The sequence below is a fragment of the Xenopus laevis genome, chromosome 2L (genome assembly GCF_017654675.1).
Source record: "Xenopus laevis strain J_2021 chromosome 2L, Xenopus_laevis_v10.1, whole genome shotgun sequence".
Lineage (NCBI taxonomy): Eukaryota > Metazoa > Chordata > Amphibia > Anura > Pipidae > Xenopus > Xenopus laevis.
Window position 1 is genome coordinate 59,535,235 of NC_054373.1, and position 7,901 is coordinate 59,543,135.

Sequence of the window (7,901 nt, forward strand, 5' to 3'; positions counted from 1 at the left end):
TCCGGCATTTGGCAATCTCCGTCCATTTCGGCGCATGCACAGTTGGCGCATACCGGTAAATTGCTCCATCTTAGCATGCGCCAATTTGACGGTCTCCTTCTCAGCTTACCGAAGACCTGGAAGATGGGTGCGTGGAACTCGGATGCCTGAATCTGCGCCGAGGGGTAAGTCAAAAGTAAGGGGCATTTCTCTGGGGGGCAGTTAGGCTGGGGGAGAAGGGAGGGGGGTCTACATGGGGTGGGGGTAGGGTTTTTTTGCTAAAGGTTTGAATTCTCCTTTAACATGGGAGCATGGTCAGTAGAGGTTAACTGCTGTTGTAATTTCAACAGTGTAAAGAGTCCACAATCCACTCTTGCTGAGCTGTTCCTTGGAAACAAGATGGAGGAAATATAACTTTAAACTTAGAAGTAATGAACACTTTTTTAAATAAAATTTAATATATTGCAGACAGTGATATTCTGAAACAGTGTGCAATTGTTTAGCAGCTCATCAGCGACTCTCTCGTTGCTAGGGTTTAATTTACCCTAGCACCTAGGTGGTGGTTTGAATCAGTCTGGAAGATGAGTAGGAGAGAGCCTGGACAAAAAGATAGGTAATAATAAGCAACAATAACATTGTAGTTTTACTGCTAGTGTTAATGACCCCTGAACAGCCAGATAGCATTTTAAATTGCTATCTGGAAACAGGCACAACACCAAGGCAAATAATTAAACTACTTAAAAAAGACTGAAAAGTTGCTAAGAATAGGTTATTAAACAAGAAGTTAATTCAAAGGTAAACAACCCCATGTCAGAAGAGTGTACCTGTGCCGGGTGAGAAAACACTGATCGACTTCCTTCTGCCCCAACATTACTGTGCACTGACAGACCCTGCACCGGTCTCAGTGCACAGTCAATATATTGCTTTCCATCTGCATTTTCTTTTTTGTGGCCTGTGACATCCACATCCTTGACTTCTTTGCCCTATCCTTACTAGTAGTGTCATTCATCTTTACTTCTAGTGAGAACATCTCTCTTTCTCTCTTTCTAAGTTCTCTTTCTACTAACCTTTGTCATTTTTCCCCAAAGATGTTTTTTTTTCTCCTTTTTACTATGTTATTGTTTCTATTTTTTCCAGATTGAATCTTCTCATTTCCATACATGATATTTTCTTATTTATTCTTTAAATTTCTTTTTTTTTTTTTTTTTTATAGTGTGGTATTACTTTGGCATGGTAGGTGGTTTCCTATTCATTCTGATCCAGCTCATTCTCATCATTGACCTTGCCCATGCATGGAGTCAGTCTTGGTTGCAGCATGCAGAGAATGGGAACAGCAAGTGCTGGTATGCAGGTATGCTAGGAGAAATGACAGCAGAATGCATAAGAGAATGCGGAATTGCTTGTCCTTAAAATTTTTAAAATATTGCTTTTCTTCGAAGGACAGATAAAATGTGTGTAACTGCTATTTTTTTTATTTCCCCAGCACTTGTTATATGCACATTCCTGCTCTATACTGCTTCCGTCATCGCCATTGTGTTCTTGTATATCTATTACACCAGCTCAAATGAATGTGTCCACAACAAAGTTTTCATCAGTCTCAATCTAATTTTTTGTGTGATCATTTCTATCATTTCCATTCTGCCAAAGGTCCAGGTGAGAAACTCTAGTTAATTATATGTGTTTTCATGTGTGAAATTCTTAGAGCAGTACAGATAGAGGAAGATAGAACATATTAGTTTATGTGGTCAGAGAGCACATGCGGAAGTCACCTGTGGGAACTCGAATCCCACTGTTTGTGATTTTTTAATTTTTATACATTTATTTTACAATTTAATTTTCTTTTCAAATTTGCTAGGTCTTTTCAAGATGTTGCAATTTTCACTGCTTTAACTCTCATGTAAGCTGTATATCTCACTTGTGGCATACCAATAGCCAAATGCCTCCCCCCTTAAAAAAATCTTCAGGGGGCTCAGTTTAGCTGTACACACATCACAAAACCAGTCTACTCACTGCTCGATTTCTTTCAGCATGTGGCAAACTTTTTTTGCAGTGCTGTGGGAAACTAGAATAAAGCAGACCCCAAGTTTAGGGTCATTTTGACCCTATCAACCAGATTGCTGAAATTGCAGACTGGAGAGCTGCTGAATTAAAAGTTAAAAAACTTCAAAAACACAAATCGTAAAATAAATGAAAACCAATTGCAAATTGTCTCAGAATAACATTCTCTTCATCATACTAAAAGTTAATATAAAGGTGAACAACCCCTTTAATTAAGACTTTTAAAACTCCATTTTGTATTTAGCAAATGGGCTTGTCCTACATTGTTCTACTATTATTATATTTCTATTCATCTATTCATTTCTACTTTCTTAAATAAAATGCACCTTGTGTACGCAATGCAAAAAAAAACTAACTGTTGCCCTTCCATCTTTCTACTATTCTTTCTGCAGGATGCTCAGCCCCATTCTGGATTACTGCAAGCATCAGTGATTACATTGTATACAATGTTTGTCACCTGGTCTGCCATGGCCAATGTTCCAAGTAAGTCACAAAATGTTATGAAGCCTACTGAGAGAATGTGATATTGTTGGAATTTTGATGGAGAGTGTTGGGCTTAAGGGCATGGACACATTCAATTTTTTAAAAGGGACCTGTAACCCTGAGAAATAATTCCAAATCCTATTTTATGATGTTAGTCAAGCAAAATAAACTACACTTACACTTTATAAATGATTTACATCTTGTTTCTTTTATTCTTGGAATTCAAAAGCATATGAAGCAAGCAGCAGCCATTTTGTGGACATTGTTATTAAGGCAAGCTTTTCATCATGCCAAAATTTTGTTTATGCACCACAAGGGGGCATCTGATGTCCAAGTCCCTGCACTGGCTAACCAATTAGACCACGAGGAGAGAAGGGGAATGTGAGGAGTGCAGTGTCATCAAGGAAGTGCAGATTTTGCCTCTGGGATAGAAGAGGGGCAGGCAATATATGATTGACAACTGAGATTTTTACATTAGTTTGAATTTTGAATAATTGCTTAATTTGAAAAGTACTTTTATTATTTAATGTCTGGGTGACAGGTTCCCTTTTTTTGCTACTTGTGGCGATGGTCATCACATTTCCCCATGTAAAGCAATGTGAGATGAGTAGAAGTGCTCCAAAATGGTTTTTTACACTGATTAGCGTTAATTCAAAACAGTTCTTGTGGTGGTTCCTTGGGTGCTCCGCCTCTGGCATCCCCTATACATTCGATTTGTAGTAACAGTTGGAAACACTCACAAACGCAGCATAACTGCAATTAGGCTTTTTATTCCATTACCACACAACATGTTTCGGGCACCTGGCCCTTTCTCAAGTGCACTTGAGAAAGGGCCAGGTGCCCGAAACATGTTGTGTGGTAATGGAATAAAAAGCCTAATTGCAGTTATGCTGCGTTTGTGAGTGTTTCCAACTGTTACTTCAAATCGGATGAGTAGAAGTGTGTTGATGAGATGAGAGTAGAAGTGTGAGGCAAGTGAGTAGAAGTGTGATGATGAAAAAGTAATAAGTGTGATCGCTCTTGAGACAACATTGAAAAAACCAAATACCACATATTTTACCACCGCCAGTTTCTTTTATTTGGAGAAGATTAGCCACTCACAGAAGAAGAGCTTTGTTGCGAGGGCTCTTCTCTTGTCATTGCCCTAAATAATCAGTTGGAGAAGAAACTGGATAAAAAAACAGGATAAAAAAACAAAACTAAATTGGTGGGAGTCTGTAAGGGGTTTAGCTTAGTTCTCTTGTAATCATGATTGGACTTAAAACTGCCTCTATGTTGTGCATGAAACAAAATTTCTTATAAGCCAGTGTTTTATTTTTTTTTTAAATCAAGCTCTTGTATGCGAAATACATATATGAAACACCTTTTGAATGGATATATTTATTTTTACTGAATTACAATATATGGACTATTTACATTAGAACCGTTATCAGTATAGACTGACTACAGACGTACTTATTATGGACTATCCAATTCTGGATTGACTATTTTTGTCAATTAAAAAGTGTACTATTCGGTTCAGTGGGTTTGGCTTTTAAGGGTATAAATGGGTATATATCTCCATGGTAGGTCCATTTTGCCTTGATAGCATTAACCTCTGGTCTTTTATTGACGGTAATGTGATCATGAGACATTCGTGCCATGACTGAGCACAGTGGACACTAACAAAGGTTTTAGCACATCATTCTGCTGAAACTTAAAATTCTGGCATCCAGTGGAGGCAGGAGGTGCTGCCTAATATAATACTGTCCACTTCGGCTTATACTCGAGTCAGTGGGCAGTAGCTGAGATTGCAATCACTTTTAATCATTCCTATACCAACAGTTCGCTTGGGGAGAGACTGCAATATCACACAGCACCCTCTGTTGGTTATATGAAAGAATAACCGTGCACCCTCTGTTGGTTATATGAAAGAATAACAGTGACTGCAATATCACACAGCGCCATCTGTTGGTTATATGAAGGATTAACAGTGATGGCAATATCACACAGCACCCTCTGCACATGGTAGTGGGACAGTGGGACAATGCACACAGTAATCCGTTTGGCAATTCTCTGTCACATCAACTTTGCAAAGAAGTCCGGTTGATCGCTGGGGTGGGTCGCATTGGCAGAATGTGTGCTGCTGGGAGACAGGGCTGTAGTTGTGTCTAGGCTTATACTCGAGTCAATAAGTTTTCTCCGTTTTTGGTAGGTAAAATTAGGTACCTCGGCTTATACTCTGGTCGGCTTATACTCAAGTATATACGGGGTAGGTTGTAACTTTAGTTGTCCAAGGGTGAAAATTTAATGGTTTTAAAGTGCATTCGGGTGATCTTTCCTTGTCACATTATAACCTTTCAAACATCCACAATTAAAATGCAGATTAATGTTGTTCCTTTTTGTTTTACAGATAAAAATTGTAATCCGACATTACTTGCTATTGCCTCCAACACCACCACTGCTTCCTCCTCTTCTGCTCCAGCCCAGTGGTGGGATGCTCCCAGCATTGTGGGTTTAGCTATCTTCATCATCTGTACATTGTTCATAAGGTGAGGACATAATCGGTGTCACATATTCGTGTTTGCCAGGGATTAGTGAAAGACTGGTATTGAGTACACAGGGCATATACCTGCACATATACATTTAAAATGGACAATATGTATGCCTTGTTGTAGTACATCCTTTTAATTTTCAATATTTTGAAAGAAATAAGAATATTTTATTAAATTAGGATTATAAAATCATTTGAAAGTAAAAGGAGGTGGAAATCAAATGTAGGTCATTGGGTATTATTACAGTTATCAGTAATGCCATACACTTTACATAGAATTGGTTTTAAAGTGGAACAAAAATAAGCTTAAATCTCCTTTTCATGTGCCAGCTTATAGTGTAGCAGAATTCTAGAGTTCTGCTAAGAGATGTGAATAACTCATAGGCATGTCTACTAGGACATATGACTTGCCGAACAACATCTTCTTGTAGTGCCTCAGAAATTAGCCAGCATCACCCAACTTTTTAATTTCTGTAATTCAGAGTGGTGCTAGAGAACCCAACATGCTCCCCAAGTAATTGAGCTGCCCTAGATAAAGAATGATGGTACCTCTATGCACTTTGAAACACCATGGTTTCTCTGTTTTTCATCTCCTTTTATCTTTTTGCAGCCTTCGTTCCTCCAATAACCAACAGGTGAACAAGCTGATGTTGACAGAGGACAGCTCTGGAGATACAGGTGGCCCCATTGTGGAAAGTGGTGGAGAAAACCGAGCATATGATAATGAAGAAGATTCTGTGTCCTACAGTTACAGTTTCTTTCATTTTTGTCTTGTACTTGCTTCTCTCTACATCATGATGACACTAACCAACTGGTATTTGTGAGTATCCCCTAACTGCAATATAAATAAAATATAAAAACTGCTTTGTGACATATTTAAGTTAGCAGGATATGCACTGTGAAACCAGTGGACATTGGTAAGGCCAAGGGCAGACGCTGCTCTGAGCCTGTGTATTTTTTTCATGCTGAGAGAAGCAGATCCATTCTGTACACCATCTCCACTGATTTGAATAAAATCCAAGGCCTGGGCCTAGGGCAGCAGGATTTTAGGGGGTGGCATGCTGCCCAACTATACCCACATTGGTTCAGAAACACTGGGGATGCCTGTTAGACCACTTGAAGCCTGTTCAAGTGGTCTAAGACTGATGGCTTTCATTGGTTCCCATGATGATCTAATTGGGAACACTTGGACACCTTGTGGTCACCTGGCCAACAAACAGATTTTCACATGTATGCCCAGCATTATTTGTATTTATCTCACCTTGAGGTGTCACTTTTTGTACCAACAGTTACATTATCTTGTATAGTATAAAGTCACAGCACTTTTTTTTTTTTTTTACAGACCTGGAGAAAATGGAAGTTATTTGACCAGCCCTTGGTCAGCTGTTTGGGTGAAGATCGCTTCTAGCTGGGCTGGACTCCTACTGTATGTTTGGACATTGGTTGCTCCACTTATCCTCTCTGACCGGGACTTTGGCTAAATTTGATGTTCTTAAACTGTGTTGTGACTTTCCCAATACCTCCAAAAATGTTTATATCAGTGCCTTTTTTTGGTATGAAGAAATAGGACCTAGTTAAATGTATGTTGTAGGTAAACCTGCTCTAGCCCAATTCAATAAAGTGTTTGGGAAACTTTGTTTTATCCCGTAAAGGAATAGTTCAGTGTGAAAATAAAACCGGTTTAAATAAATAGGCTAGTCAGCGACTTGAAGGGGCCCGCATGGTACATAATCTGTTCAGTGAGTTTGCAATTGATCCTTAGCATTCAGCTCAGATTCAAAAGCAACAGATATTACCCATCTGGCCCCCCCTCAAGTCTCTGATTGGTTACTGCCTGGTAACCAGTCAGTGTAAACACAGAGAGCTGAAAAGCAGGAAGTAGTGTTCTGGCTATTATATTAGACATCCAGTCACTCCAGCCTTTATACATTACATTTATGTAGTGCCATGCATCAAATGTTTCCCGTCCAACAGCTAGTGCCTGTCACATATAGGTCATGCAGCCTGTGTGACATTTCCTAAGGCCCTTTTAAATAACTTATTGTGAAAACTACATACTGTTAAACTTAGTGCTATGCAATCTGCCTACTCTTTCTGATTGTGCTTGGCTTGTAAATAGAATTAAAACATGAAGAGCTAACTTACTAATAGATGCATATGATACATGCCTTTAGTCCCCAGAGTTCATTTAGACAAGCAAGTAACAGGACATTCCAGGAGAAGCCCAAGTGCAGAATGTGACTCAGAGCACAACACCCGGGCACCATGCAAATTACAAGATGCAGGGTACTCTGCTCTTTGTATCTTGGCCTTTATTAAATAAACAAAGCTGCAACTTTACTTCAACAAACATCCAAAAAGAATAATGCTGCAATATTATGACATAATTTGTATTCAAAGTAAATCATATTTTTCTCTAATCATTTCCCTAGTCCAGACATGAAATTGCACTTTTTTTAAGGAAGGGAAACAAACAGACATTCTCTCTTAAGCTATTACATAAGTATTATATGTTCTTACTTGTCTAGAATATTAATACTTTGTGTGCTTTATTAACCTACAGCAGAATGGAGCACTTTTGTACAATATTTTTATACTATTTTTTTGATTGTTACATTATAAATAAACCAGTTTACAATTAGCATTTTGTATTTTTACACATGGGTTACTTGTATTGAAGTATAATAGATACCTGCACACGGGTCCAAAATCAAGCAGGGACAAGCCCTTGCTGTGTTTATTTGCAAAGTGCAACATTTCAGGGTAAACCCCTTTGTCAAGCAAGCTTGGGCCCCACAGCAAATTGTTTTTCAGGTCCCCAAAACAGTGCCGGGCCAAGTCGGCCGGG

General features: G+C 38.8%; 1 non-coding gene across 1 annotated transcript in view; it reads left to right on the top strand.

The window, feature by feature from the left end:
* The window catches only part of serinc2.L, a 29,650-nt gene extending 21,956 nt beyond the window's left edge, over positions 1 to 7,694 (top strand). The window contains exons 5-10 of the transcript XR_001934381.2: positions 1,193 to 1,330; positions 1,463 to 1,632; positions 2,430 to 2,520; positions 4,913 to 5,051; positions 5,664 to 5,873; positions 6,396 to 7,694. This is a non-coding gene — a transcript (serine incorporator 2 L homeolog). The remainder of the gene's footprint in view (positions 1 to 1,192; positions 1,331 to 1,462; positions 1,633 to 2,429; positions 2,521 to 4,912; positions 5,052 to 5,663; positions 5,874 to 6,395) is intronic.
* The last annotated feature ends 207 nt before the right edge of the window (positions 7,695 to 7,901 follow it).